This window comes from Canis aureus, chromosome 7, assembly GCF_053574225.1.
Source record: "Canis aureus isolate CA01 chromosome 7, VMU_Caureus_v.1.0, whole genome shotgun sequence".
Classification (NCBI taxonomy): Eukaryota; Metazoa; Chordata; class Mammalia; order Carnivora; family Canidae; genus Canis; species Canis aureus.
In genome coordinates this window covers 9,168,894-9,177,466 of record NC_135617.1, presented here as the reverse complement: position 1 = coordinate 9,177,466, position 8,573 = coordinate 9,168,894, and the positions used below count along the sequence as shown (strand labels likewise).

Sequence of the window (8,573 nt, the reverse complement as noted above, 5' to 3'; positions counted from 1 at the left end):
CCCTCCTGGATCTGCAAACCCAGTTCTATCCCTGGAAAGCGGGAAACACTCGTTTCCAAGCCCCGCTCTTTCTTTCCCGGGACAGCAAGGCCCCCCACCAGGGTGAGCAAGGGCATCCGTTATTTCTTTAGAATGTCTCCCTTTTGTTGCTCAAAATCCTAAAAGGGGGGAAAAAGCAAAAAACACCCCAGGCCACCGCTTGGGCGTGCAGCCCCAGTGCAAAAAGTGAAAGTGGGCGCGAGGCCCGGGCGCTGCAGCGGAGCGCGCGCGGGGGCCGGGGGCGGGGCCCAGCGCCCACGTGACACGAGGCCGCCCAATCCGAGCGCTAATCCCGCCCAATCCCGCCCCGGGCCGGGCAAGCTCCTCTCGGTCAATGAAACGTTGTGACTCGGGCTGCGGCCGCGTCCCCGCAGCGCGAACCGGGCTTTGCACCTTCCTGCCTTCTGTTTGCACCTACCTACCTTCCCCCTTCCCCGTGCACGTCCAGAATCACACACCTCCCGCTCGGGGCCCCGGGGCGCCGTGCACACGCGCCCTCGCCCGCCGCTCCCTGCTCCAGCGGGCGGCAAAGGGCATTGCCTTTTAGGGGTGTTGGCTCCGGGTGGGCGCAGGACGACCCGGGCCTGCTTCGTCCTGGGCCTGTGCGCCTCCTTGCTCCCAAGCAGAAGCACTACGTGATGGTTAGCGGGAGTACAAAGATTTGGGGGCCCCAGGAGCCCCGCTGTCGCCACCTTTCCCGCCCGGGGAGCCCCAGGGACCACAGGGCCGATGGATGCAGTGGATGCATCCAAAAGGCCCTTCTTTTGCAACAGTCTCCGCTCAAGTCTTTTTTTTTTTTTTTTTTTTTTTATAATTTATTTGTTCATGAGAAACACAAAGACACAGGCAGAGAGAGGAGCAGGCTCCACGCAGGGAGCCCGATGTGGGACTCGATCCTGGGGCTCCAGGATCAGGCCCGGCCCTGGACCCAACGCGGCGCTAAACCGCACAGCCGCTCAAGTCTCAATGCGTAATTCGGGCTCTTTTCTTTTTTTTAATTTTTATTTATTTATGATAGTCACACACACAGAGAGAGAGAGAGAGAGAGAGAGAGAGGCAGAGACACAGGCAGAGGGAGAAGCAGGCTCCATGCACCGAGAGCCCGACGTGGGATTCGATCCCGGGTCTCCAGGATCATGCCCTGGGCCAAAGGCAGGCGCTAAACCGCTGCACCACCCAGGGATCCCCGTAATTCGGGCTCTTAAGCAATTTCAAGGAACCGAGGTCCCCAGTTTTAGATAAAGTGTTGCTCTTTCGCAGGCTCCTGGGAGGCTCACTGAAGCTCCTCGGTTTCCACACCCCCCCCCCAATATCTAACCACACACCAAAGCTAGCTTTCCTAAACTCAGTAACAATGGAACTGCTTTAATCCCCCCTCCCCAGGCTGGCACCCCCACCCCCACCCCCACCCCCGAAGCCCTCCTTCACACCCCAAGCTGCCCCTAGGTGTGTTTGTGTAATCAGACACTGATGGTAGCCGCCTTGCCCTTTCTTCCCGGGAAAGCGGAGTCTGCGATCACTGAAGTTGCTTGTTTTCTAGGTGCGTCTAGGCGAGCCGAGGAGATGCAGCTCGGAAAGTAGCGGGGTTTCCTGCTCGACGTGGTCGGGAGCCGGGCGGAGCGGCGCAGGTGTGCGGACTGTGATGGCCTGGAGAAGGGTGACGTTGGAAGGTGTTAAGAACGTGACGTTTGCAATTTGGGGCAATACATTTTCAAAGGCCCAAGCTACGATGGGGCGGGGGGGGGGGGACGGATTGTAGGTGGGGGAGCGACTAGGATTTTAACGTAGAGAATCGAGACCGGGGTTCGGGAGAGAGGAAGAGTGGTGACCCGGTGCTCTGCCGTTGCGGAATCTGTGCGCACTAGCGATGCTGATGGTTCTCTCTCTCTCTCTCTCTCTCTCTCTCTCTGGCAGCAATTATTCGCTATTTTAAGACGGGGTAGGGAGATGGAACTTAGGAGTGCTCATTACGGTTTGTCTGAAGGACTGGATTCCGCGCCACCGACTTGGGAGGGTGGTTGAAAACGCAGGATGGGATCCACCTTCACTTTTGCAATGTGGACTTTATCTGTTGCGCCTCATTTGTGAGATGCGGAGGGAAGCAAGGAGGTCTATGCCGGCGGCACCGGGGCGGGAGCGTCGCTTACTGTCCAGCCGCGCAGCAGCTGCGCTCCGGGGGCTTAGGAGGCGCCGGGACCGCCGCGAGGGAGGCGAGGGGCGGGAGCGGCTGCGGGGATGGGGCGCCCCGCCGGCCCCTGGGGGACGTCGCTAGCAGTAGACTGTCCACTGGAGACGCCGAGGGAGGCCAGGGGGTCGAGGTAAGAGGCCGCGAAGGGGAGACGGGGTCCGGTTTGGGGGCAGGCGCTGCACCCCCCTCCCCCCCTCCCCCGAGGGTCACTGCTGAAGAAGCGGTTTCCACCGTGAATTCCACCGAGCTCAGCGTGCATGCAGCTAACGGCTCTCGACTGGACTACATTAGCCTAAATTGCGTAATTAAAGAAAAAAAATGCGCGCACACACACACACACACACACACCCCTGCAGCGGCGCTTCCGCTCCAAGACTAGCGGGGACGTGTGACCGAGCGGAGGTAACTCCTCGATTACGCACCTTTGTCTCCGAGCTCCTTTATTGCAAGTCGCTCACATCCCCCCCCCCCCCCCCGAAAAAAAGGGATGGTGATGGTGAGAATTAACAAACTGTGCTCTTTTGGACAAGATGCGAAACAAGGAATTGGGGATCCGGACCTCAGGTCGAGAGAACTGTCAAATGGGTTTAGAGCTCATCACTTTGGCCCGCTGGGTTCCGCTGGGTTCCAGGAAAAGGGGCTGTGAAGGGCGAGCTTCCAAGGAAATCCTTTCCCCGGGAGGCCTGCGGTCCCCCCAACAACCGAACCCCACCCTAAGCGCAGCCCAGGCGGGGCGCGCGGGTCTGAGATGTTCAGCGCGGCCACCGCGCCGCCGCCTCCGCGCAGCCCTCCGGGGCTGGGGTGGGGGAAAGCGCATCCTCGGGGCCCCGGGTCGCGCGGTTCGCCCCAGTCGGGGGACGGTGGGCTTGTCGCTGAAGCCTCTGCAGACCTCGGGGCGTCCCGACGGCTTGCTTTTTTTTTTTTTTTTTTTTTTTGGCCGGGAGAGAGAAGGGCTCCCGGGTCGCGAGGATTGGAGTGCGCGCCGCCTGACTTCGGGCCCACGCGCACCGCCCCCCCTTCCCGGTTTTGAAAGCCAGAGAGAGGAGTCAAACTGGAAGGCTGCGGAATGGCAATCGGAGCTGCTCGCCCAGCCTCACCCTCTTCCCACCACCTCCCTGCCTCACCTTCTTTTAGGTCTTCGGTTCCAGGCCAGTGCACAGCTTAGGCTTGGGCGCAAGAAGGTCTTGGGCAGGTGCCATCGGGGGCACCTACCCGGGGATGTCACGTTCTCCTGGGGGCGTGGGGCAGTGAACTACCGACCGCCTCTCCCTTCGATCACCTGGCTGGGGGCTTGTTAACCTGGCGCTCTTGTTACTCTCGGGGACGACCCTATAGCGTTTGGGGTTTTTTGTTTTGTTTTTGTTTTTTCCCCTTTTCGAAGCTTTCTAAGGGGAAAAAAAAATTTTTTTTTGGAGTTCTAAACGTTTTGATGTGTCTAGAAACGAAAAACAAAATTTCAAAACGGGAGGGGAGACCAAAAGGAAAAAAATCTTCCCTGGAGATGCTTCTACTTCCCAGTCTTGGCTGAAGGAACTACCACCGTGCAGGATAGAGGAAGAGCGTTTCAAGAGAATTGGTTAAGTAAAACCTTCAGCGGTAACGTAGGAAGAAAGACACAAGTGGGAAAATAATAAAATGCACAGTAGATACACCATACAGATGATTGGGGAAGCTCTGCTCCCCCGGAAAGCCTTGTGGAGACAAAGTATTTGGTTATTTTCACAGTATTACATCTCCCTTTGAATTAAATTTTTTTCCCTTCCCATCAGCCAACTAGATTTGGTTCCTTAATTAGGAACCACAATGAAGTTTCTAACAGATGTAGCCAATCACAGATGCCGATCCAAAATAATAAGTATAATTAATTTTAGGGGACATCTTTAGTTTATAAGGCCTGAAATTAAAATAGGATGTTTTTCAACGTTGTGGTACAAAAATACAGGGAAACCTATTTGTTCTAGAGTCTTGTACTGACACCATTTCCTTCCTCTGTGTTGAAAAAGGCTTTCTGTCCCATATGGCTCCAAACCTCTCTCACCCCAATACCTCTTTCAAACTCGATTTCTTTCTAGTCAAAAAACATCCTAGGAAATTCTGTTAAAAATATTTCCTGATTTTAACAACTCAGCAAGACAGGGTGAAATCGTTTAAATACCACATGGTCTTGGACAGATCACACACATCTTTTTCTTATAATGTCAGTGTTATAAAGAATATACTGAAGCAGCGATTCATTTAAATATAGTTTTTAAATATGCATAACTTAATCTGAATAAATAGTGCCAAACTTCCGGCACACTGAAATATTAGCATAAAGGTCAGATTCTCTATGAGAGTTGTCAAACAAATGTGATAATCTCTGGTTCTGCTTGGTGAAGTGAAAGTTAATTAGTGATTGATCATTTCTAAATTGAATACACAACATTTAGACAAATTAAGTGAGAAGTCCAAATATATCCAGTTTCTAATTCTTACAGTATCATGCCTTTTAAACCCTATACGGTGGGTTAACATTTGTCATTGTAAAGTATCTGTTTTCTAGGCACTGGAAAGTAGTGGAAAGTTAACATGTTTTCTATAGCACTCGACTCCTCCCCTGATGACAAAAAAAAAAAAAAAAAAAACATGGTTTGGACTGTATTTTAATGTATGCCTTGTTTTGAAATCATTTGGTTTTAGACAAACTTCAGCCTCTGTGCAAGAATGACTTATCTTTTAGTAGATCTTTATGGCTATTTTAAATACAAGTTTTTAAAAAATAAATACGAAGAGGGAATATTACAACATGAAGTCTATCTTCTTGGGAGTCTGTACCCATTTGAATCTCTGGACTCATAAGTATGTTTTATTTTATGGTGGTAACATCTCTAAAGGGTATATAGGGCTGATATTATCTTTTTTTTTTTTTTGATAGAGAACGGACTAGACTCCTGTGTTTCTGACACAAATTAATGTCATTTCTGTTAGGCTGTCTCCTTGGTTTGAGTCACATCAGGATTTTGGTTTGCCACATTTAAGTAAATAAGAAAACAAATGCTGGTCTTGCACACGCTGCTGCTTATTTCTCTGGTTCTTTGATGACTGATGCCCCATTTACCTGTCCTGCACTATGCACTCACACTATGTACAGAAAGGCTGCCGCAGAGCTCTGAGCAGTTAAAATCCTGATGGACAATCTAATTCAAATGACAAATGTGTTTTGAGCACATAGTGTAAGGGGTAGGGTGAGAAGTGGAAGATGAGGAACCCAGGGTTTACAAATAAAAATGCCTCACAAATAGCAATAATCGAGCCTCAGCTAAACCTCATTGGTTACGATACTGCCACTGTGCAAAGCTAAAAAATGCCTCACAAATAGACATAAGGTACGGGAATGCATCACATTACTTTCCTGGCAAATTCTTTTAATAACAGTATTTAGAATTTTGTACTAAGTAACTTCAAGCTGTCTAAATTTTTTGTGAGCCTTGTCATGTGTCATAGAAAGCCTAAAAGTGTGGGCCGGGATTACATATTTTTTAAAATAATTTCTCTCAGTTTGTTCTTCTTTAAATACTAGGGTATGTGCTCAATTGACGGTATAATTTCAATCCTTTCTAAACAAAATTACTTATTTTTTATAGCCAGTGACATTTCTGGATTAAACTTGATTAAGAGTTTCGTCGTATTTGGAAAACAGTCTAGCCTTGCTTACTTATCTGGTTATAGTTTATGATACTGCACTTAGGACTAAAGGTTTCCTAAGTACTGCTATCAACCCACTTACAAGCCCTTTTTTAATGGAGGTAAACTGGGGAGGTTGTCCTTGGAAAGCCTGTCCTCCTCCATATTCACAAAAGGGATTTTGAAGTATTCCCTTACCTATTGAAAATTATAAAATACTTGGAAGCAGTACCACTACAATATTGGAAAATAAAAGGAGAGATCTCTGGGCTTTGTAATGGGTATCTGGAGGAGAGCTTCAAGAATATGAAAAAAAAAGAAAGAAAGAAAGAAAGAAAGAAAGAAAGAAAGAAAGAAAGAAAGAAAGAAAGAAAGAAAGAAAAAAAGGAACCACATTGTCTATTTCAGTAGTCTTTTATTATTTGGCAGTTAAATGTGTCAGTTTCTTGCCCTTTAGAAAAAATGTACCTTAATTCCAAGGAGATTTTTTTTTTCTTTCAAGATTTTAGCCATTTTTGTTCTTTTAAATAGTTCTGTAAACAAAATTGCTTGGGTAAGCAGTAGAAGGCTTTGTACACCAAGTGGAATGTCTTTCAACAGTTGCCTGAATAAAATACGTGTGGAGTTTTCCCTAATGAAATTTTAAATATGGTTCTATGAACTCTAATACAATCTGTGGATAGTATATGAACAAAAGCATATGTGTTAAACATTACCACTGAAGAAGAAAAATATTTTCTTTTGACTGGAACACTTTAAACTTTAGTAATGGTGAGGATCATTGCTTTACAGAAAAGATCACTGCATGTAGTATTTATTCACATCTGACAATGAGAGTCAGTGTTTTGTAACTAATTCACTTAGTAAAATGTACCGTATACTCAAGCAGAATTAAAAAGTAAAGTGGTTATTAGAGTTCAGAAATATTCTATTAGAAAACTAGATGCTTTGGTCAATTTCTATTTTACATTAACATGTAATTATATACTCAAAGGGTTTGAATATATTAATTTTAAGTATTTTCATTAGAAATTTAATTTGCATCTGGTCGTGGTTTTCTAACAAGTTTGTTACTACAGATTAACACTGCTGCCTCTCACAGTATTTCACACTTGAAATATCTGAGAATTGTGTTTTGAGTCCATCAAACTAGAAGCTGGTGGCTAAATATTAACCCTTTTTTCATTTTTTAAATTAAAAGGCTACTTTCAATATCCAAGAAGAGACATACCTTAACATTTTTAGAATACTTTTATTTGATAATAAATTTTTTTTCTAATATAAGTTGATCTAAAAATGCAACATTTTGGTTGATAAGACACTGAAACTGTTAACAAACTCGTGAGTCAAATGGATACACTGAGCCATTTCTTCCTATACTTTCGACAGTTAGTTTTATTTTACTTAGATTTTTACCTCTCCCAGGATGGCCAGTCTACATTGCTTCAAAAGTCAGACTCAGGGAAACCAGTACACCTAGTTTAAAATAAAATGACATTCATTCCCAATTTTTCTAAGAACTGCATTCTTCCTCACATCTTTTCTTTCTCACACCAAGGACTGTTAGTCAACTCTCTAAAAGGAAACTTTTTTATCTTTTTTATCATTTACAGCTGGTAGTATCTATCTCTCCTTATTGAGTTTTTTTTTTTTCCTTATTGAGTTTTTACAAATCAACTGGGCTACAGTTTTGCATTAAGATTTTTTTTTAAGGATTTTATTTATTTATTCATGAGAGACACAGAGAGAGAGGCACAGACACAGGCAGAGGGAGAAGCAGGCTCCATGCGGGGAGCCTGATGCGGGACTCGATCCCAGGACTCCGGGATTATGCCCTGAGTTGAAGACAGATGCTCAACTGCTGAGCCACCCAGACATCCCTGCATTGGGATTTTTTAAAAGATAACATACATGTGCTTTTTCATCCATATTTACAAATTACATTGTGATCAATTAAAAGAAAACTTCTGGACAAAATTGACACCATAATGAATTTCTTTTTAAGATTTTATTTATTTATTCATGAGAGACACACAGAGAGAGAGGCAGAGACACAGGCAGAGGGAGAAGTAGGCTCCATGCAGGGAGCCTGATGTGGGACTCAATCCCAGGTCTCCAGGATCACGCCCTGGGCCGAAGGCAGACGCTTGACCGCTGAGCCACCCAGGCATTCCCATAATGGATTTTTAAAAATATTTTATTTAGGGGTGCCTGGGTGGCTCAGTTGGTTAAGCATCTGCCTTCAGCTCAGGGCTTAGGTCATGATCCTGGAGTCCCAGAACTGGGCACCCGATTGGGCTCCCTGCTCAGTGGGGAGTCTGCTTCTCCTTCTCCCTCTGATTCCTCTGCTCCTTGATGCCCTGTCTCTCTCTGTCTCTCTTTCTAATAAATAAATAAATCAAATCTTTTAAAATCTTTTTTAAAAAAGATTTATTTTGAGAGAGAGAGTGTTGTGTGTAGGCCAGGGAAGGGAAGAAGCAGAGGGAGAGAGAATTTCAACTAGATTCCATGCTGAGGGTGGTGCCTGACACTGGGCTCGATCTCATGACTGAGATCATGACCTGAACAGAAATCAAGAGTCGTTTGCTTAACTGACTGAGCCACCCAGGTGCCCCAACAGCATCATGCTTATGTTTGCATTAAACTAAAGCAAGACACCAGCATCCAGAAAGTTTCTAGTTAG

General features: G+C 46.2%; 1 pseudogene; it reads right to left on the bottom strand.

Annotated features, from left to right (window-relative positions):
- Window positions 1-5,500: 5,500 nt before the first annotated feature.
- LOC144317956 (U4 spliceosomal RNA) lies at window positions 5,501-5,565 on the bottom strand (annotated as a pseudogene).
- Between the last annotated feature and the right edge of the window lie 3,008 nt (window positions 5,566-8,573).